Source organism: Felis catus, chromosome E1 (assembly GCF_018350175.1).
Source record: "Felis catus isolate Fca126 chromosome E1, F.catus_Fca126_mat1.0, whole genome shotgun sequence".
NCBI lineage: Eukaryota > Metazoa > Chordata > Mammalia > Carnivora > Felidae > Felis > Felis catus.
Genome location: NC_058381.1, coordinates 5,566,880 through 5,588,408, shown reverse-complemented (window position 1 = coordinate 5,588,408; position 21,529 = coordinate 5,566,880). Strand labels below are relative to the sequence as shown.

The following is a 21,529-nucleotide window of genomic DNA, read 5'->3' as shown; positions in this document are numbered from 1 at the left end:
TCGATATTTTGGTTCTTGCCCTCCTTTCTTGGAAGGAACCAGGTCTGGAGACTTCTAGAACCGGGACACAATGAATCTGTCATTCAAGCCACAGGGTGTAGTACTTTGTGACAGTAGCCCACGGAGTCTAAGACACTCTTTCTTTCTTTGGTTGATTTCTTCTTTCCATTCTGTCTCCTCTTCTGTGAGCTTCCCGCCCCCTGCTACTACAAGACCCACCACTTAGTCCCAGTGACTAATGGGAAGACGCCATTTCTGTTTCTCACTTTTCCCTCAACTTCCTACAGATGGTCAACCTCAGTGCCCCGTATACGCTCCAGACCTAACCTGGATTGTGCCAAAGTGAAATTACCTTTCTCCTTTGCCCCACTTTCTGCCACCTGCCACTGTCATGCTTTTCCTCAGCCCACCTACATTTTTTGATGGCTCTGTTCCATCCTGTAAGTGAAACCCCCGTGTTTGTCACCTTGTCTCTATAGTCCACTTCTTACCATCTTAACTCAAGACCATACGGATGGACTGAGCTATAATAACCCACTAACACATCCTCGCAACCAGTCTTGCCTCCCCTGGGGGCCAAAAGCTCAACGAAACTCAGCTTCCGCCCAGGTTGTTGATCCTCGGGGACCTGGGGTCTTGCTGGCAATAGTCAGCGCATCCCAGACTAGACTCACGTTGCCCGACCTCAGCGGCCACATCTGGTGCATCTCCTCAAGGGCCCTCCACTGCCCGTGGGTGGTTCCACCTCAAATTGCATGGGGTAACCCCACTGCCCTCGATTGAACGCATCTTATCTCCGGAGCTACTGACCCTCAGCCAACACGGTGGGGCTGTGTTCACTAAAAGTACACGATGTTCTCTAACCACGGACCCGTGAGTTGTTGTCGGCCATGATGCATTAGCCTGCCAGCACTGTTTAGTAATAGTAATTGAATTTATAATTGGTAACTGATTTCAGAGGAGGCTGGGGGTAAGCAAGTGGTTTCAGCAGTTAAGGCTGGTCACATAGTACGATGTGCCTGTATGACCAGCTCACTATAAGAGATGCCCATCATGGATGGACCTGGGTGCTTTGCAGGTGTACTGGTGATGCTTTAAGACCTGGGGACAGTGGGTGTCCCATGCACTTGGCTAAATATCAATTCTGCCACCCTTGGCCATGAAGGTTTAACCAACAAGAAGCCCACTGCCAGCCAGTCATTAGCTATAGGACATTTGGGAAGTTACTTAACCCTCTGAGCCCCTGTTTCTTCACACACACACAAAATGCCTACCAGAAAGGACCGTGGTGTAATCTGAACAAGATAATATAGGAAGAGCGCCTGACATTCAAGAAGCAGGAAGTCAACGTTAGCTTTCCCCTTCCCTTCTTACATATCCTTTCTCTTTCCAAAGAGACTGACTGTAAACTCCTTAGTAGAAGGGATCTTGCCTTTATGTTTGCATGGTGTCACCCCCCCTTTAAAACAGTAAGCGTGGTGGGACACAAAATAGACACGCCCGTCACAGAATTCAGGACAATCATACAAAAGTTAAGGCGTTCATGACATACACTGAGCGCATCTCGATAGAGGCATCCGCACGCTGGCTTGGCTTGACACAACTCAACTTTTTTCACAGCCTTCCTCTCCTTATCTTTGTATTTATTTATGTATTTATTTAGTTTTTAATGTTTATTTATTTTTGAGAGAGAGAGAGACAGAGTGTGAGCAGGGGAGGGGCAGAGAGAGAGGGAGACACAGAATCGGAAGCAGGCTCCAGGCTCCGAGCTGTCAGTACAGAGCCCGACACGGGGCTCAAACTCACAAGCCATGAGATCATGGCCTGAGCCGAAGTTGGACACTTAACTGACTCAGCCACCCAGGAGCCTGTCTCCTTATCTTTTTAATAGGACAATCAAGGAGTACTTTCGTGAACTAAATAAAATAACGTAGGCAAAGTTCCTGGTGCTTAGCAGGGACTCCATAAATATTAGTTCTCCCCTTGGCTACTCTTTTTTCCCTTCCGTTCCCAAGGAGTTTATAAACGAGTCCGTTATTATGTCTCCGTTGGGTGCCCTAGCACGCAACTCCGGGGGGACGCACGGGAGACAGTCACATCAGAGAGTAGGAAGCGTCATTAGAAAGTGGAAGTCACCATAATCCTAGAGCTGCCTCTGTGGCCACTGCCCACTGCTGTTCTTGGGTTTGATAAGCCTTCTGCTGGTGTCTCAGCTCTTCAGTTTGATAACGCAGCCCCTCGCACACCACGGGGTACTGCCATCCATCATAGGACGTGGCCAGCCATAAAACACTTGGACTCACAGTGCAAGAAAGTGGGAAGAAGAAAAAACCGTTGAGAAGACAATGCCCAAACAACAATAACAAAGAGACTGACGGAGCAACTCTCGTGCATCCACCGAAGGGGGCCCAGGAGGAATCTGTCAAACCAGAGAGGTTACTGTGTATGGAGGAGTATGAAATTCCTGCCTCCCCTCTGAAAAGGTTTAGTTGAGGGGTGTTGGTGGGGGAGAGGATTAAAGCCAACCCAGCAGAGCCTGGAATAGGGTGAGGCTGTTAATGAGTCTGGCATTAAGAGATTTGTGTTAACTCAAGGAAGGTGGCTTCACTCCTAGGTTCCATTCAGCCTGTTCAGGGGAACTGTGGGGGGTCTTCTCTGAGGTCAGCAGCCGGGAGGCTAAAATAATCCAACCGCTCATTATTCCCACAGATTACACCACTTTCCCCAGAGTATTCTGGGAACGAGACGATTGCCTCCCATTGGGCGAATCAGCCCAGCTCTTGGTTTCTGAGGATACTGCCCTTAATTTGAGAGGTCCTTCCTTCTCCTCATTTTCTTCTTACCCTTCCTCCCCAGAAAGGTATAAATACCGTGGGTTACCCTGCCTCTGTCACCTTCATCCCATTTTTTTAAAAATATGAAATTTATTGTCCAGTCGGTTTCCATTACAACACCCAGGGCTCATCCCAACAGGTGCCCTCCTCAATGCCCATCACCCACTTTCCCCTCCCTCCTCCCCCCATGAACCCTCAGTTTATTCTCCGTTTTTAAGAGTCTCCTATGGTTTGGTTCCCTCCCTCTCTTTTTTTTTCCTTCCCCTCCCCCCTGGTCTTCTGTTGAGTTTCTCAGAATCCACGTATGAGTGAAAACATAGGGTATCTGTCTTTCTCTGACTGACTTATTTCACTTAGCATAATACTCTCCAGTTCCATCCACGTTGCTACGGAAGGCCAGATTTCATTCTTTCTCATTGCCAAGTAGTATTCCTTTGTGTATATAAACCACATCTTCTTTATCCATTCATCAGTTGATGGACATTTAGGCTCTTTCCATAATTTGGCTATTGTTGAGAGTGATGCTATACACATTGGGGTACAAGTGCCCCTATCCATCAGCACTCCAGTATCCCTTGGGTAAATTCCTAGCAGTGCTACTGCTGGGTCATAGGGTAGGTCTATTTTTAATTTTTTGAGGAACCTCCACACTGTTTTCCAGAGCGGCTGCACCAGTTTGCATTCCCACCAACGGTGCAAGAGGGTTCCCGTTTCTCCACATCCTCTCCAGCATCTAGAGTCTCCTGATTTGTCCATCTTAGCCACTTTGACTGGCGTGACGTGATATCTCAGTGCTTTGCTCCGTTTGTGTGTGTGTGGTTCAGTGTGTATTATTTGTTACACACGCCTGTGGCTTTATTTCCATCTGAAACCAGTTCATTGTTATTGAGGCAAAAGCAATGGCTTTGCTTCCTTTGGAAGGAAGATGGCACCTGGTCTGAGAGAAGATGGGCTCAGAGAAGACTCCTAGAGTCTCCTCAGGAGCAAGACCACGTCCTCAAGACCGCACCTGTTTCTTCAGATGGTCAGACTAAAAGACGTAGAAGCCCCGCCACTATGGGAGACCCAAGATGAAAAATTTCCTGAGCTCCACACCATGGAAGCTGGGTCAGCAGGACAAGCTGGATCAGGCAGCTGGTCAGAGACATCCAGACAGAAGGAGAACAATGGCTTGTCTCCTGGTCTGGACACAAAAGGGAACCAACCACATCTGCTCCCACACCTTGCCCGCGCGTGGATTTCGTCTTCACCTGCCATGCCGCAATTTCTTTTCATTTAATACGCGCCAAGGAGTGTTTTGCTGACCAGCAGCCTTTCTGGAGAGGAGTGTTGGGGATTTGGATGAGGAATGCTATATTCTAAAGGTCAGAGCCACAGTAATTAACATGAACATGCTTGAATTGGGGCAGCCATGAGCAGCTGGGACAGGGCGCTGCTGGGTCTCCCTACCTCCTGAGGCTGTGAGTCTTTGTCTCTGAAAACGGTCCCACCACAGATGAGGGGTGTACATGTGTGCATTTGTCTATGCATTTTTATCTCACACACAGATTCCTGTGCTCAATGGACAATACAGGTCCATGCAAGCACATTGCTTTGGCCCACACTCTTCCCTCATTATTCCTCAGTTTGACCAATGCCTGCCCATCTTCCAAGATTCAGCCCACAGGCCATCTCCTTGAAGAAGCTTGGTCCGATCTCTTGTCTCGTTGTGGACAGGAGACCTTGTTTCCTTCCTCTGCTTTTGCCCTGCCACAGCCCCTCCCATCAAGGACAGTGCCTCTTATACGTCTGTACTGCCAGCACTTAGCCCTATGCCTGGCACATAGCAGGGGCTCAGTCCCTATTTGTGGAATGTAACCGAGGGGCAGAGAGAGAGAGGGAGAGAGAGTACCCCAAGCAGGCTCGGTGCTCTCAGCACAGAGCCCGACGCAGGACTCGAACCCACACACCGAGAGATCGTGACCCGAGCTAAAACCAAGAGTCGGGGCGCTTAACTGACTCAGCCACCCAGGAACCCCTGAGTGTAACTGGACTTTACAAAGAATCCCTGTCCCATAGCCAAGGGCAAGACCGCACACAAGCAACATCATCATGTACTCAGTTAATATTGGTGTATTTGCGCTGCTAAAACACATCACTATCAAGTTCATCCGAGTTATTTTGCAAGGGTATATGTGTGTGTATAGGGATGCTTTGGTCTGCAATGATGGCTCTTCCTTCCAGACTGGTAAGTACTATGCTGATCCTCTCCTAAGTACTTCCACTGAGGTGTGTTTCAACATTATACTCCCAGCTTTATCAAAGGCCATGTTTGAAAGGTTGTTTTAAAACCACCTCTCTACACCTGCATTTTCTATAAAGCTGTCGCTCACTGCCTGCTAACAACTTAGCTGCACCATGCAATAAAGTTATTTTAGAACTTCACACCGAGAAAATCGTGGTGTCCTCCAGGGAACTGGTAAGGCTCTGGCTCCGTACTAATCACGTGTACATCACTGATCATCTTTTTCCTTTTTGACGTGGCTGCCAGGAAGCTCAGGGTCACATCTGATTCTCATTTGCCGCTTTTCAGTCGTTGTGTTAACTGTTTTCTGACTTCCTGTGGTTTCTCCTGAGAATTATGTAAACCATTGTGTTGCTTCTCTCCTCGGTGTAAGCCCCACGGGCTGCCTGTTTGAGCAGAAGCCCCATCTAGATCTACACCTGCAGCTAGGAGCCTCTCTTCTGGTGACTTTCGAGTCGGAGCTGAGATTTTTTCTGGTCACCGTTGTTATTTTTGTTTCGTTTTGGTCCACAGCATCCGCAGCCACGGCCCCCATCCGTCCTGGCTCACAGGTAATGAGTGATCTCTAGCGGAACCTCTGTTTGGACTGCTCTGGAGACCTCACTAAGGTTCCTTCCAAGACCTCTCAAGAAGGCCTTTCACAGACACTGCATCGCCTGTTGGCCAGTCTCATGAAATACGGTAACGCCAAAAAGAAAGTTCCTAATGGCTGTTTTCATGAAATACGGTAACGGGAAAAGAGACACACACTTAACTTTCTCTATCCTTTCTTGATCTTGGTTTTTCTATTCCTCTTTTATTTCCCGGAGTTCATTCGGTTTTTTCCGCTTGTCATCCATGGTGAGCTGACACAGATCCTCTGCAGAAGGAAAACGTGTGTCCGTGTTCAGCTCAAGTGTTTTCCACCCCGGGGGTCTTTTGCGGACTCTCCCCTCCCCCGCCCACCTCAATCGTCTTCTGTTTCAGGACAATTTTGCCCTACCATTGCTTCTGTTACAGCACAAATAATATCATATTGCCATCGTCATGGCTGAGAATCCCCTTAGACTACGAGCGTCTTGAAAACAAGCGAAGGGCCCCGTTATACTTCGTGTTTTCCAGGGGCGCATCCTTAGCAGAGGCGAGGATCCGGGCAAATGACACACACTTTTTGTGCTTTGGCTTCTTTATCTGAAGAATAGACACTCAGTGAGTGCTAGCTCATGTTACCTATTATTGGGGGGGGGGTTAGTTCTAATACTCCTGTTGTTCAGCAGTGCCTGGTACATACAGGGCTTAGGGCTTAAGAAGTATTTGTGCAGTGATGCTGAGTGAGTGATGAAAACCTATGACTATGTTGCCACCCCCCCCCCTTATGAGGGACATCATGCTCCCACCCATTTCTGAGATGGGGACGTCGAGGTAGACATAATCAAGGCGGGAGCTGAAGCCATAATCCAGGCATGCAAATTCCTGGCTACAAGCTTTATGCCAAGATGTGGAGCCCTTGTCTGAGGGCTCGGGCGGCTGCAAAAGAAAGGAAACTCTTCAAACGCCAGGGTGTCCTTCAAGACTCCTGAAGACACGGCTTCTCAGGCCGGGGCAAGCCGGGTACTTTCAAAGCTGTCAAATCCCCGAGACGGCCGGGGAGGGGGCGGGCAGAGCTCAGCGTGGTTGTGGGTCCTTCAACTTGGACGTAGCTTTGAGCTAGTTCTCGCCTTTCTTTTCCTCCTAAGAAGCGCCAAGATGGACAGGATCTAGCCCCATCTCTGCCCCCCTCTTTCCTTGCCTGAGCGAGTGCTAATGAGCAGTGGTTCGGATAAAAAGGAAGACTGCAGGTGACAGGTGACACATCATTAGACAGGACGGCTCGGTTCAACCCAGCCCAGCACCGCTGGGCTGCATGGGACCCACAGGACCCTGCAGACTCCTGTCTGGGGCTCCCTCCCAGCACACCCGTGGTGTAGGGAGAGCTCTGTCTGTTGTTCAAGGGTCCTGTCCAAATGCAAACTCCCATCCCTGGAATCTATTAGCACAGATAGTACCAGAGACCCCGTGTGTGTGTGTGTGTGTGTGTGTGTGTGTGTGTGTGTGTGAGGCACCGGGCTAAACATTTTATGTGTCATTGTATTCAGTCCTCCAGACAGTCTTCTGAGGGCAGTACAGTTACTGGCTCCATTTGTGGGTGAGGAAACCAAGGCTCAGAGAGGTTAAGTCCTTTTGCTAAGGTCACACAGCTAGTGAAGGCTGAGCTGGTGGGGGGGAGGGGGACTCAGGACCCAGTAGGGCTCTGGTGCAGTCACAGAAAGAGACAGCTTGGTCTCCTGCGAGGATGGATTGGGGACGTGTGGGAAAGGAAAAGACCAGAAACATGAGAGCCTCTGCTGGAGAGCAGATCCCAGTGATCTGGTACCAGAGTCATTAGGGTGATGATGCTGCTGAAGAAGGCACTCTAGAAAGGGGGTGACAGAGGAAGGAAGGGCCCCCCAGGGAGCAAGGCAGAGGTGTAATCTCTGCTTCCTGGCTTTGCCCCCGGTTCCCTGCTCTGGGCACTCTGCTTGTTAGGAACAAAAGGCCTCCAGCGTTCTCTGGTTCAGCAAGGGTGAGCCGCCCTCAGGCCTGCTCAAGGCACACACAAGTCCCCCTTACAAGTTCCTACTCGGTGACTCACCAGCGCTGGGCCCCGTGGCGTTCACTGGGAGACCAGACACAGCTCACAGGCCCCCCAAAAGAAGTAGCGCGAACAAGCATCAGGATGCTGGGTACACGGCAGCTTAACGCAGGGGAAAAGTTCTAACACAGAGATGCAGACTGGGTGTGAACATACGTGGGGGTTGACTTTCCAATCCATGGGGACGCTTTCCTCACCTCCCCGCTCTATCAGAGACATACCCATCCCTCTGGAGAGTATTTTGGAGAGTAACTTTAGTTTAGGTGCTTGGGTTTTTTTCTGTTTTGTTTTGTTTTGTTTTACTGTTCCTGGAGCCTCAAATCAGAAATGACTCTTGGGGCGCCTGGGGGGCTCAGTCGGTTAAGCGTCCGACTTCCGCTCAGGTCATGATCTCTCGGTCCGTGAGTTCGAGCCCCGCGTCGGGCTCTGTGCTGATGGCTCAGAGCCTGGAGCCTGCTTCAAATTCTGTGTCTCCCTCTCCTTCTCTACCCCTCCCCTGCTCGTGCTCCGTCTCTGTCTCTCTCTCTCTCTCAAAAATAAATAAACATTAAAAAAATTTTTGTTTAAAAAAAAAGGGCCTCCACTTGCTGGGTGGCTGAGGTTGTATTTCGGGCACCTGTCCTGTGCTATCCCTGCTTCTCACACCCAGTGTAGATGAGCAAAAATGCTGTGCGGCCAGCCTGGCTTGTCCCAACCCACAGCGGGGTTACGGTGAGACAGTATGGTTTAAATAAGTAGCCCCAAGGCCATTTAGATCCAAATCCAACGCCAAGCTCTCTCTACTCCAGTAGTAGAACTCTACCCTCCACTGCTCCAGTATGTGCTCCTGGAGTAAATCCAGAGCTGGCAGAATGCAGGCAGGGGGCAGGGGAAAGGGGGAAGCAGGGCCCACAGGCTGGTGTTTTCTCTTCCTACAAATCGTATCCTTCTTTCCGCTCCTCTCTCCTCTCCGAGAAACCCACAGAAGCTACTGGACGGCAGTAGCTGTTGACGAGTTTAGTGCAGATGATGACGTAGCAAACATGAGCTTGATGATGAATTCATTCATTTGTTCACTGAGGGCCCTCCAGCGGCCTCCTGCTCGGCCGGGATGCACCCCACTCTCCCCCGCCTCGCTCTTTCCCTTCCCTCCAGCAAAGTACAAGGATGTCTGAGTCATCAAAGAGGGTGAATCTCCTCTCTTCTGGTAAAGAACCAGAAAGCATGGAAGGAAAAGCTGTCACCAGACCATAAAGCCTTCTCTCCCCAGAGTGCTAAAAACCTTGAGACCCAAAGAGACACAGAAGGAGGCAGAGATGCCTTCAGATGTTTCCAGAAGCAAGCGTGCGATTGCTCGGAAAGAAGGGAACACACGGGCGGAAGGAGAAACTGTCAAGTGTTCCATGGGTGCAGGATAACTTCTTAGCAGCTGTATCTATGTGACATTGCCATCTTATAGATGGTACCCAGAATTAGCTGGACCTGGGGACTGAGCCAGGATGACCGCATCTCTCGACGAAGGCCACACAATCAGCAAGTTGTAGATCCAGGATCCAACTCGGACACGTGGGGCTCCAATGCACACCATTTTCTGTCTTTTTCAGGGGTCTAGGAGGCCACTACATTTTGAAGTTTGTACTCATGAAGTCTGTGGCTCTCCACCACCAAATCCTAGGGCTTCTTGCGTTGTCTCTGGGAAAGAGAAAGGCTAGCAAATAACTTTTGCCCGCCTTCAGTCCGAGACAGAGCTGGTGGGCACGGCCAGGGGCTCCCCAGGACACTGGCTTCTCCATTGACAGCTCGTCCACCCTGAGATGTTCTTTATTTTTCTCCCAGCCCTGCATTGGGCACTGTTGATGGTCCACCTGACCCTTGGGGTCCCCTCCACTCCTTCTGTGCTCCCCTCCCTTAGGCAAAGTAGGCTTTTGCCTCCAATGGACATATTATTAGCTTCTCTTCTTGGAAGGATTTTCTTGGGTGCAGAGAACTGGAAAGTTCTGGAAATTTAAGTCCCCTGGCCAAGCCCTTAGCCAATGGCTGATAGGTCTGGGAGTAGGAAAGGTCAGCCTCCAGGCCAGCACGATGGTAGGTATAATGAACATTGTCGTGGGAAGAGTCCTCAGGACTTTGCTTAAATTCACGTGTTTGCTTCTCCTGCCTTGCTTCCGTCACTCCCTTACCCATATCCCCTTGGACTTCCTTCATGAGTCACTTGCACATGAATCCTCAGCTCAGAGTTAGCTTCTGGGGAACCCAGACTTTCTGTAACACCTGCTTCATCATCTGTGACTTAGGTTCCTGAAGGTGAGTCAAATCGGGCCCATTGTTTTCCAACAAGATTAATAGTATCTTTAAAATAGAATGAGTTTGTTACTTGCGCTTATGATTAAGGACTGAATTATGTCACCGCAAAACTCATATATGGAAGCCCTGACCCCCAGGGAGACTGTCTCTGGAGAAGGGGCCTGTAAGAGGGTGATAAAGGTTAGATGAGATCATGGTGGGGGGGCGTGAATCCCATAGGACCAGTGTCCTTATGGGAGACCCTAGAGCTCTTTCTGTCTCTGGGCACAGCCACAGAGGATGGGCCATGTGGGGACAGACTGCCAACTGCCAGCCAGGAAGAGAGCTCTAAACAACCCAATATTGGATTTCCAGACTCTAGAATTGTAAGAAAATTAATTTCTGTTTAAACCACCAGCCTGGACTGTTTTGTTATGTCAGCCCGAGTAGACTAATTTAGTTATTAATTGTACACCCAAGGTTGTTTTTCTTATTTACTTATTTTGAGAGAGAGAGAGAAAGAGAGAGAGAGCAGGGGAGGGGCAGAGAAAGAATCCCAAGCAGGTGCCACGTTCAGTACGGAGCCTGACTCTGGGCTCGAACTCCCGAGCAGTGAGATCATGACCTGAGCCCAAATCAAGAGTCAGACGCTGAACCATCTGAGCCACCCAGGTGCCCTTGGTACACCCTAGGTTTTTAAACATACCTTGATGTTTAGAGAAGGACGAGGGACAAAACAGTTGGTGAAGATAACGCTCAGGTTGAAACATATCGCTCCTTAATGATTTAGCTAAGAATTAGACAAAGACTGCATACCCAGCGTGGAGACTAGAGATGCAGGGATGCCCTCAGGGAGCAGTGCAGTGTGAGAAAACCTTGCAGAAAAGGTGGTAAGTAAGCATGGCAGAAATCCTCATCCACCATGGCCCAACCCGCCAAGGTTCAAACGTCACCATAACAAGTGACATCAGGCCAGAGTCGTTGCTCGCTATTCCCAATCTTATCATCACCAGCCCCACCTTCAGCAGCATCAGCCCCAACATCACGGAACCACTGCCCAGGCCATGTTCATGGCTCTGCAGACCAAATCCAACGCTACACTTGTTCCCAAGGACCTAGAGGTTTAAGGAGTCACTCGCGGAATCAGAAAGTGAGTAAGAGAAATACATGACACTAAAAACAGCAGGCGAGCACACGAAGTGGAGTGCAGGTTGGGCCAGGAGGAAATGACTCACTTGGAGAATCTGCCTATTTGGCTACTGGAGAGATCTATCCCGCCACGGCCAGTGTGCTCATGGGTTGGGGAACAAGCCTATCGCCGACTTGAACCTAAGATGAACAACAAGGGAAGCGTACTACCCCGAAGGAAACATGCAGAGCTGAGGCTCACCAGGGTAGCAGACACTTGGGATATTCCATTTCTGGTTTCAGGCACAGTGTCCCTGTCCCCTTTCTGCCTTGAGCCTTCTCCAAACCCCCTGGAATCCTTAGTTTTCACCCAATGGCAACCTGGAAGGGTGGGAAGTATATGGTTCTGGGGCAATCGTTGGCCAACGAGACAGGAGCCATTGGATAGGTGACCCAGCATCCCTATCCTTTAAGTAAACAATTCCGGGTATTTTCCAGAGATCACACCTTAATTAAGCCCCTGTTTTCTACATCAGTAACTTCGACAGTACAACCATATATTGGCTCTTCCTCCTTCCTTCTCTCATCTCCTTACCCCCCCACCATCGCTTCCTTGGAATAACCTCCCTGGACCCAAGACCCTCTCTCAGGCTCTGCTTTAAGGGGAACAAACTAAGGCAGCCATTATGTAGCAACACATGCGTTCTACACAGGAGGCTGAAGAGTTTTCTCCCAGGACCGTTGGCTTTAGTTGGGCGATGGTCATTATGGGAACAGCCATTTGGGGGTTTGACTTCATGATTGGAAAGGGCAGACTTCCAACAAGGGTATCACTAAGTTGAAAATCGAATCTTACAACTCCATTAGGCTCTTCCAAAGTCTAAAATAGCATCCTTTACTAGAACAACTAAGCCAAGATGTTATTAATCAGTATGGTTCAGCTGCCTTAGGATTCATTCGTTCACTTAAATATTGAACAGCTATTTCTCAGGGTCTACTGTGATAGGCTCTGTGCAGGACAGATGGAGACCCTGCCCTCATGGGGTCTGCAGTCTAGCAGGATAAACGGACAGCAAACAACCAGTTAAGTAGACTGGTCGAAGTACAACCAAGGAGAAACACAGAGACGTCATGAAAGTGAACAATAGGCATCCGATGAAGAAGAGGGCGAGGGTAGAGTCAACCGTCTACACATAACTGTCATTTAACGTTTATAAGAGAACGATACAGCTATATAGCTTATAGGAAACCATGTGGATATATAAACACAGAGGTGTAATTCTGTGCCTGTGTGAGTCTGTAGCTTGAATAACAAAGATTTATTTCTCACAAGGGGCAGCCCAAGATCAAGGCTGTGGAAAGACAGGTTTTTGCATCCTAAGCCCTCGAGGCTTGGCTTGTAGGTAGGTGCCATCTTGCTGTCTGCTCATGTGACGTCTTCTTGGTACACACAGGAAAGAGAGGAAATAAGCTCTCGTGTCTTATAAGGGCACTAACCCTCTAAGGCCAGGGCCCCTCCCTCATGACCTCCTCGAACCCTAACTATCTCCCTAAAGCCTCACCAAAAAATACCATCACGTTGAGAGTCAGGGCTTCAACATATGAATTGGGGGGGAGGGGACACAAACATTCAGTCCGTAACAGTCTGTCTTTCAACAGCCTTTGGCGGTTTCAATCTTTAAACTCTGTGAAAGAGGCTAGGGTAAGGGAGATTTAGAAATGGGAAGATAAGTTTCCCTTCCCTCTCCTCTGTCTCAAATCTCTCTTTGCCTTTTAGGCTGAAGACTATTGGGATGTACTAGTTAAGCAGAGACAAGAGTAACTCATTAAGACTGGAAAAGAATTTAAACGTGGGAGAAAGCGGGGCTAGGTACCAGTTACATATTACAGAAAAATGATACCGTACGTGAGTTTCCCTTTCACATAATGGAAAACTCTAGATGTGACACAAGGAACACTTGAAGAAACTGAAGACGGATTTGTCTGAGCCTCGTTACACCCCCTGCCTTATGCTAAGCAACGTGGGACTGCCACCCTTATAAACCTGAAAAGGCATCAGAGAAGATGTGGTCAGAGAGCTGCCGGGCTCAGGCCAAGTTCAGTCGGCATTAGGATCGGACACAGTTCCAAATACTTGTAAGAAAACTGGGGAGGAAACGTATGTGGGCTGTGATGAGTCTGGACCCAGGTGACGGGACAAAAGAATTCCAAAACAAGGAATCTCTCGTGACAGACAAAACTCGGCTCTGGACAAACTTGAGACGAGCGTGCATTGATTCTGGCCTCACATCCACTCTCCCCTCTTTGGTTACAGCCTCTTGATTTCCTTTCAGGCCACCTGCTGTCCATCCAATGTAGTCTCGTTTGGACGACAAACCCCAAGCAAGCTGATGAGATGCTCTCCTGGGTCTCTGTGTCTCGAGTGGAGTAAGCGAATATGAGAACAAAAGTGGTTTGAAAGTCCCCCAGTCAATGGAAGCCACCCTTTAAAAGGTCTTGGGTCCTGAGTGTTTCTCAGCCAGAATCTCCAGCCTCCTCCCTTATTTTTTTTTTTAAGATTTTCTAAATATCATCTTTCAAAAAATATATTACAGCCTTACTGAGATATAATTCACATACTATACAAGGCACCCTTCTGAAATACACAACCCCCTCCCCCCCGCCCCGGGTTTTAGTATATTCACAGAATTTTGCAATCATCACCACGAGCAATCTTAGGACACTGTCATCATTCCCAAAAGAAACTTTGTACCCAATAGCAGTCGCTCCCTACTTCCCTCCAGCCCTCCAGCTGAGCTGTGGGCCTGCAGGACCCTCCTCTCTGTCACTACAGGTTTGCCTCTTCTGGACTTTTCTTATGAATGGAATCACACAACATGTGGTCTTTGGAGACTGGCTTCTTTCACTTTGCCTAATGTTTTTAAGCTCTGTCCGCGTTGTAATCATTGTCGGTATACATCACTCCTTTGGTGGCTGAATACTATTCCGTTGTACGGATAGAGTACATTTCATCCACCCACTCATCAACTGATGGACATCTGGGTGGGTTTCTCCCTTCTGTTTTTATGAGCTACCTGATGTCCTTCTAATAAATTCCTTCCTACTTAGGTTAGGCAGGGTCGGTTTTCATGGCTTGAATCTAAACCACTGTAACAGACACAATTTTCTCTATAACTGCCCGTAGATACAGAGGCGGTGGCCTTACGGTTCAGCTGGTGTCCAGCCCTGTGATCCATTCAAACTTCAGCCTTTTGGACAGAACTCTCGGCGAGGGAGGCTGAGCATGAACATCAGGCTGGGAAAACAGAACTTACAGATACCTCGATGTCTGGGGTATCTACTTAAGGGTTCCCTTGGCACCAACTCTGAGCAGGCATCCACCATGCCGCTGGGCCCAGGAGCCCAGCTCACGGCCAAGAGCAGAGACCACCCTCTGCACAGGTGAGAAGTCATGGGAATCTCGCTTTTCATTCTTTCAGTGTCTTCTCAACGAACCATCCCTTCACCACTACAAAGCCTTACATATGTCCTCTCTTCTCTGACCTTCCAACGCTCATTCTTGTGGAAGAACGCAGACTCGAATGTTTTCACTCTTCCTTATAAGTCAATCTGCTTGGACCCAGAGTTCCTGTGGTCGGCAAGGCATTTCAAACCAGTTGGCTACCTCTGTAAGAGGAGGGGCGAGAGTGGTCTGCTGGATGCATCAGTGATGTTTCAACTTGATTTGGCAACAGGAGCCATTCTTCAAATGGGTCAGAGGCAGAACTTGACATCACACAGAGAGATATCCTGGGTGTATACTTAAAGTACCTCATCTACCCTGGAAGATGGTACCAGAGTCCCAGCCCCAAGCCCTGGTGAGTTTGTAGACTGAGTAACTTAGTCTTAAGGAAACCTGCTCCTGGGGGTGCCTCGGTGGCTCAGTCCATTGAGTGTCCGACTTCAACTCAGGTCATGATCTCAAGGTTTGTGGGTTCGAGTCCCATGTCGGGCTCTCCGCTGTCAGGACAGAGTCTGCTTCAGATCCTCTGTACCCTCCTCTCTCTGCCCCTCCCCTGCTCAGGCTCTCTCTCTCTCTCTCTCGCTCTCAAAAATAAATAAAAACATTAAAAAAAAAAAGGAAGCCTTCTCCTGCACAGAGGGGAACAGGGAATACATAGCTCTTGGGTGAGATCACCCGGTACGGTGGGGTTTTCTGAAGGGTGGACACAAATTCACAAGGTGGAAGCTTCAGGAAGAAATTCATTCCGTAAAAAAAAAAAAATCTTGGACTTGAAAACAAAGAGGCCAGATTAGGGACCCATGTTGTCCATAACGTCCCTCCCTTAGGGAGGGTGCATTTCTCCCTTGGACCAGGAGAAAACACAGATTTAGGGTGTCATTGAATGTGCCGCTTCTTTGACTCAGCTGATGCACTCTGATCTTTGAGCAAAGCCAGATTGCAGCCAGGCAACCATATGCGAAGGGAGGGGGGTGGCGTGTGTGCTAAAGGGGCAGAGCCACAGAGGAGGCGCGTCTCTGCTGGCACCTGTGTGGACACGGCCGCCTACCAAGGGACTCGCGTCCATCCGGGACTCGTGCCAGTGAGCAGCTGCACGTCTGTGCTGTCACTCCTCAGTGGTACAGAGGGCAGAGGAGGGGTGACGCAGCCAGAGGGACGAGCTGCTGGGTTGGTGACCCAGGCAGCATAAGAGAAGGCAGTCCTGCCTCCAAGGGAGGAATGCACAGGGGGCATGATGTTTGTGACGCCCAATAATCCAGGCTTGGGACCCTCCCCAAATTGTCCCAAGCCTTAGCACCCGAGCTTGTGTGTGCTGGTCCCCAGCCCGGCTGAGGGGGATCTAGCTTCCCAAATGCCTGCCCCAGTCACCGAGGCTCCCCGGTGACAAGCTGCTTGGATGTGAGGACCCTGCTCCACTTAAAGCTGCTTTCAAAAGCCTTGAGCTATGTCAGATCGGGCTTGGGAAGGGACAGCACTGCTCAGACGCTGTTCGTGCTCTTTGCTGCTCCAAAGTGAACGAGACGGCGGGGCTCTCGCCCTGCCTGTGAGTCATGCCGTCCGTCCCTCTGGTCCTGATTCTATCCAGGAGTGTTCAGAAATAGAAGGCTGTGGGTATGCGGGCCCCATGGGGCCCCGTGACCGGGGTCAAGGTGAGTGCCGGCCATGACCCCATGCCAGCCGGCTATAAGGACCAGACCTCCTCAGGGGCAACCTCCACATCCCCTCACTCTCGCTCCTTTATCTTTTCAGAGAGACGTCAATCGGGAGAGTTCGAATCACCCCCACCAAACCTCTGTGACTCCCGACAACACAAGTTTATTTCTGGTTCCTGCTACGAACCAGAGGGGTGGCCCGAGAGGTCTGCACGTCAGCCACTCAGGGGTTCAAACCTTGCTGGTGAAGTGGCAGAGGGGAAAGAGGCCTCTGGGAGGTCTTGCAATCAAGTGCTTGGGCCCAAAGGCAAGATGACCCAGCTCACACAACACAGGAGCCAGAACCGTCTCCTGTCCCCACCCAATCGCAAGAAGAGTACAAAGTACGGTCATCGGCTGGGCCCAGAGTGGGCAGAACTGGAAGCATTTGACCAACAGCACTAATGACCGATGAAGGAAAACATGTGCTTTTAGGGGCGCCTGGGTGGCTCAGTCGGTTGAGCATCCGACTCCTGGTTTCGGCTCAGGTCACGATCTCGCGGTTCGTGGGTTCGAGAACCACATCAGGCTCTGTGCTGACAGCGTGGAGCCTGCTTGGGATTCTCTCTCTCTCGCTCTCTCTCTCTGCCCTTCCCCCACTCGTTCTCTCTCCCCTCCCCCCCTCAAAAATAAATACACATTTAAAAAACTTAAAAAAGAGAGAGAAAAGAAAAATGTGCTTTTGGGGACAGGAAGAACGGAGTTGTAGTTGTCACCCCAGCCCATCGTGGGTGCACGATCTGAGGCAAATTCTTTAAGTCTGTGAGCCTCAGATTCCTCTTCTGGACACAGAAAATAACAGTACATGCAGTAGGGCGGCCGTAACTATCAGCTTCCTTCCCTCCGTTTCCTATTCAAATCCCTACACATAGGTAACTACCTTGAAGGACACAATGTAATAATCACTTTCACCCTAAAGGGTAAATGTAAATAACTTAAGCTTATTGATTTTTGTCCCCCAATTCCTAGGAGGGGTATCTGCATTTTGATGGGTTAAGTTCAATTGGACAGATAGGCTTTGAACTCCATGGAGGGGAGCCCTCTGAAATGACTCCCAGGATTCTCACCCCCCATGTCAACCCCCTTATGGGATCCACGCCCCTTGCACGTGGGCGGGACTCAGGGCCTTGCAAAAGTGGTGGAAGTCATTTCTGTCACCCTGTCTCTGGACTACCCTTATGAAGCAAGCTGACCTGCTGTTGGAGAGGCCCATGTGGCAAGGACCTGGGGGCGGCATGCGGACAACAGCCCCCCAGGAACCGAATCCTGCCAGTGAATGCTGAACCGTGAGATCGTGACCTGAGCCGAGATCAACTCTTTTACCCAGGTGCCCTAGAAATATGTTTAAAATAATTGATTAATTACTTAACTAATTAGTTAACTAACTTGGAGATGCCTCACTCTGAACAGGAAGATTTAGGGTCGGGGCAGGGGGGGGGGGGTGGGGGGGGTCCTGCCCATGTAGTATTGAGGGCATCATGGGAACTGGCAGAAGGAAGCTTGGATCTGGAGGTCAGGGAGAGCAGCAGAAAAGGGCAGAGAGAGACAAGGAAATGAGAGACGGGTTCTTCTGGGCGTGTTGACCAAAAGGCAACCAGAGGAGACTTAGAGAACCTTTACACGGGGCTCCTGAGCACATCCCCTAATTTATAGCCCAGACCGCCAAGCCACGTCCAGTAATATCTTTGTAGCTGTCGCAGGGTAGACCCAGGACCGCCATGCGGTTTTTGTTGTTGTTTTCTGGACGCAAGGAGCGTGGGGCAGGAGGCTGGGGCAGGTAGAAAAGAGGAAAGTGGAGGATTCTGGAATATCTAGGTCAACAGACAAGGATGGAAGGGAAAAGAAATGCTTCCCCAATCCTCCCCACCTCCCCATATGTAACTCTTCCCCATGTCTGGGGATGTTGGACTCTACGGGAAGCACACCCAGCAGATGTGTGTCGTAAACCTATCCTGTGTAAACACACCGATTCGCGTTTTCCGTGATGAAGATTTACCTATTTTAGGTTTATTACGTTTTGAGAGTGGTTCAAAAATAAACGTAACTTTTCTCTTGCAGTGCTGTGCAGAATGACTTACAGAATCCCATGTTCTACTTCTGGCAGAGGTACCACAGGCAGGCTCCTAACTCATCTTAACACAGTGTCCTTCTCCGGAGTTGCGCACAGCTCCTGGGTCACCTCTTGGTAAGAGGCCATGCTCTGTCTTCCATGAATCTACATGATCTCCTCTTAAACTTCCCTTTTTTACCATTGGGGAACATCTCTTGGCCCATATTTCCCATGATATCATTCTAATTATTTTATTGTATTTTTTTAAGTAGGCTCCCTGCCCAACATGGGGCTTGAACTCACGACCCTGAGATCAAGAGTCACAGGCTCTACCAACTGAGCCAGCCAGGCGCCTCATTGCCCATGATACCATTAGAAAATTCTGTCATTCTACTCAGAACTGTGTATGGACTGTGAATGGACTAGAGCCACATCCTTCAAGCTAAGGAAGCCTCGGGGTGCTTGGGTGGCTCAGTCAGTTGAGCGTCTGACTCTTGATTTCGACTCAGGTCATTCATTACCCCAGGGTTGTGGGACTGAGCCCTGCGTCAGGCTCCGTGCTGACAGCATGGAGCCTGTTTGGGATTCTCTGTCTCCTTCTCTCTGCCTCCAACCCCCACCCCCCCACTCTCTCTCTCAAAAATAAATAAATACACTTTAAAAAAAGCTTTTAAAGACGCCTCTCTGCCTAGTTCCTGAATACTGGAATGGGAAAGCAGATATGCGTTTGTCCCCGCATGGCCCCATTTTGTGCTTCGAATGGTCCACACTGTGAAGATTTCTCTCTCATCCTTTGTCATTCTGAATACAACGAGACTTGACCTTCTTAGACTGTCCTTACTAGGAAATCATTCCTGTAGTTTTGTGAGTTGTAGTGGGACATTTGTTTTGGTAATCCGATAGCTAATCTTCCCCTTTCTGGTTTCCACGTCCTGGTTTCTATCCCAGGAACTGGAATCCTCCCCCGCTCTCCGTCTGCGTGGCTGAGGTGAAGCTGTGCCTTTTCCATAGCGGGAGCCTGTGCAGCTCAAGTAGATCAGCACATAGCCTCCCCCCTTCCCCAACCCTGTCTACAGTGACTGGCTCCACGTTGGGCTTAGAACTCTATCAAAGCTAATGAGACACGATGAGTGTTTCACTGGGACTTCAGGGAAAGAGATTTTGCTTTTCTTGCAGAACAGAAAACTTAGACTGGAGCTGCTGTCAACATCTGGCTACAACCGCCATCTGGTCTATCACGTGATAGCTGAGAAGGAAGCCTATGTAACTAAAGACCCACTACGGGAGATTAAAACAAAAATACCTGGGGCACACGAGAGTATCTGTGAGCTCCAAATCAAAGCGCCACGAGAGAGCCCTAGCCCTGCGTTTCATCTTACACAAATCAATAATTTTTCACTGTCCTTGAGCCAGCTCGGACTGAGTCCTCATCACTTGAAGACAAAGGAATCCTTACTAATACAGCTGCATTAGCAAGAGCCATTTTTATGCCCTAAAATGTGGCCATCTGAAAAGTCAAAGGAAGCTGAACAAAAGAGTGTTGGAAATGGAAAGGATCTTGCTGATTGACAGCTCCAACCCCATTGATTAAAAAATGAGGAAAACTAAGAGGCAGAGCGGGGAAGTCTGTGCATGTGTCCACATAGCGGCTCGGTGGCAGAAGTGAAAGCAGGACCCAGATTTGACATCCAGGTCTCTGTCGCAAATGGGCGCCCATTATTTGTTTCCAACCACTGTCAATAGCTTGCCAAGATGAGCCACCTCTTTCTTCCTTCTCCCTGTGTTTCTCCTTTCCTTCCTCCTCTTTCCTAGTGGATGTAGACTCTTTCTTTTGATGTAGATTTGTTTCTTTATAAAACTTTGTTTTGCAATTGTTCAAGCAAAACAAAAAGTATGGAAGTAAACTAGCAGGCACCATGTACCTCCATCTAGGTTTCAAAAATGTTAGCATTTTGCCACTTTTCCTCCCAGTGTTTCTTTTCGTTGACAAAGATGTAGGACATTGACGTTGTAGCTGATGTGTCACGGATGTCCCCATCCCTTGTGCCTCCCTTCTGTCCTACCCAGAGCAGCAACTACTATCTCAAACGTGGTTGCTATTCCTCTACACTGATCTGTATTCTAAATATTACATGAACAGTAGATACTCTGGTGTTGGGCTTCTTAATTTTATGTCAATGGTATCGCGAGCTTGCTTTTCTCACTTAATATTGTTTCAAGATTCAATAATGTTGACAGAGGGAGATCTCTTAGTCCTTATTTGTGCAAAAATGTATTTATTTTGCCTTATCTCCTGAATGACAGTGCACTATAGACTCTTAAACTGATGGTGATTTTGATTCATCACAGCACTGTCTGCCACAAATTGTAAATATCGAGACGCCTTCTGCCAGTTCAATTATTTTTCTCCTGAGGAAGGAACCTGTCATTATCTTCTATCTGCTTTAAAATGTTACCTGAGAATTGGGGTTATGATTATTTCACCTGCATGAAGGTCACTGTGTTTCTTGAATCTCTGGATTCACATTACTCATCAATGTTGGAAAACATTTTATCATTATCCATTCAAATACTGTTTCTCCCATATTTTCTCTGCATCTTTTCCCTCTGGAACATACAACATATTAGTTATATGTGAGATTTATAGATTTTAAATGATTTAGCCTGATTCTCCCTGTGTATACTTTTCTTTATGCTCAGCATTCTCCATAATTTCTTGAAATGATTTCCAATCTACTAATTCTCTCTTTGGTGGTGTCTTATCTGTTATTTAACCTCTCTACTCAGGTTTTAATTTCAGCCGTGACCTTTCTCACATCTAGAAGTTTTGTGTTTGGTTCTTTTCCAAAGTTACCTGTCCTTTTTTCATAAGATCCTAATATTTTATTCATAAAATAAATCCCTTTTCTTTATATTTTCAATAATTTTAAGTACACTTTTTAAATGCTTCTTCAGGGGCGCCTGGGTGGCTCAGTCAGTTGAGCATCCGACTTCAGCTCAGGTCATGAGTTCGAGTCCTGTGTTGGGCTCTGTGCTGATGGCTCAAGGCCTGGAGCCTGCTTTGGATTCTGTGTCTCCCTCTCTCTCTGTCCCTCCCCTGCTCCTGCTCTCTCTCTCAAAAATAAATA

The 21,529-nt window shown here is 48.8% G+C and overlaps 1 protein-coding gene and 1 non-coding gene across 5 annotated transcripts in view; both read right to left on the bottom strand.

Annotated features, from left to right (window-relative positions):
- SHISA6 (shisa family member 6) overlaps window positions 1-21,529 on the bottom strand; it is a 279,136-nt gene that overhangs the window by 86,386 nt on the left and 171,221 nt on the right. The window lies entirely within an intron of this gene.
- TRNAK-CUU lies at window positions 18,680-18,752 on the bottom strand. The gene has a single exon. It is a non-coding gene; the product is annotated as a tRNA-Lys (tRNA).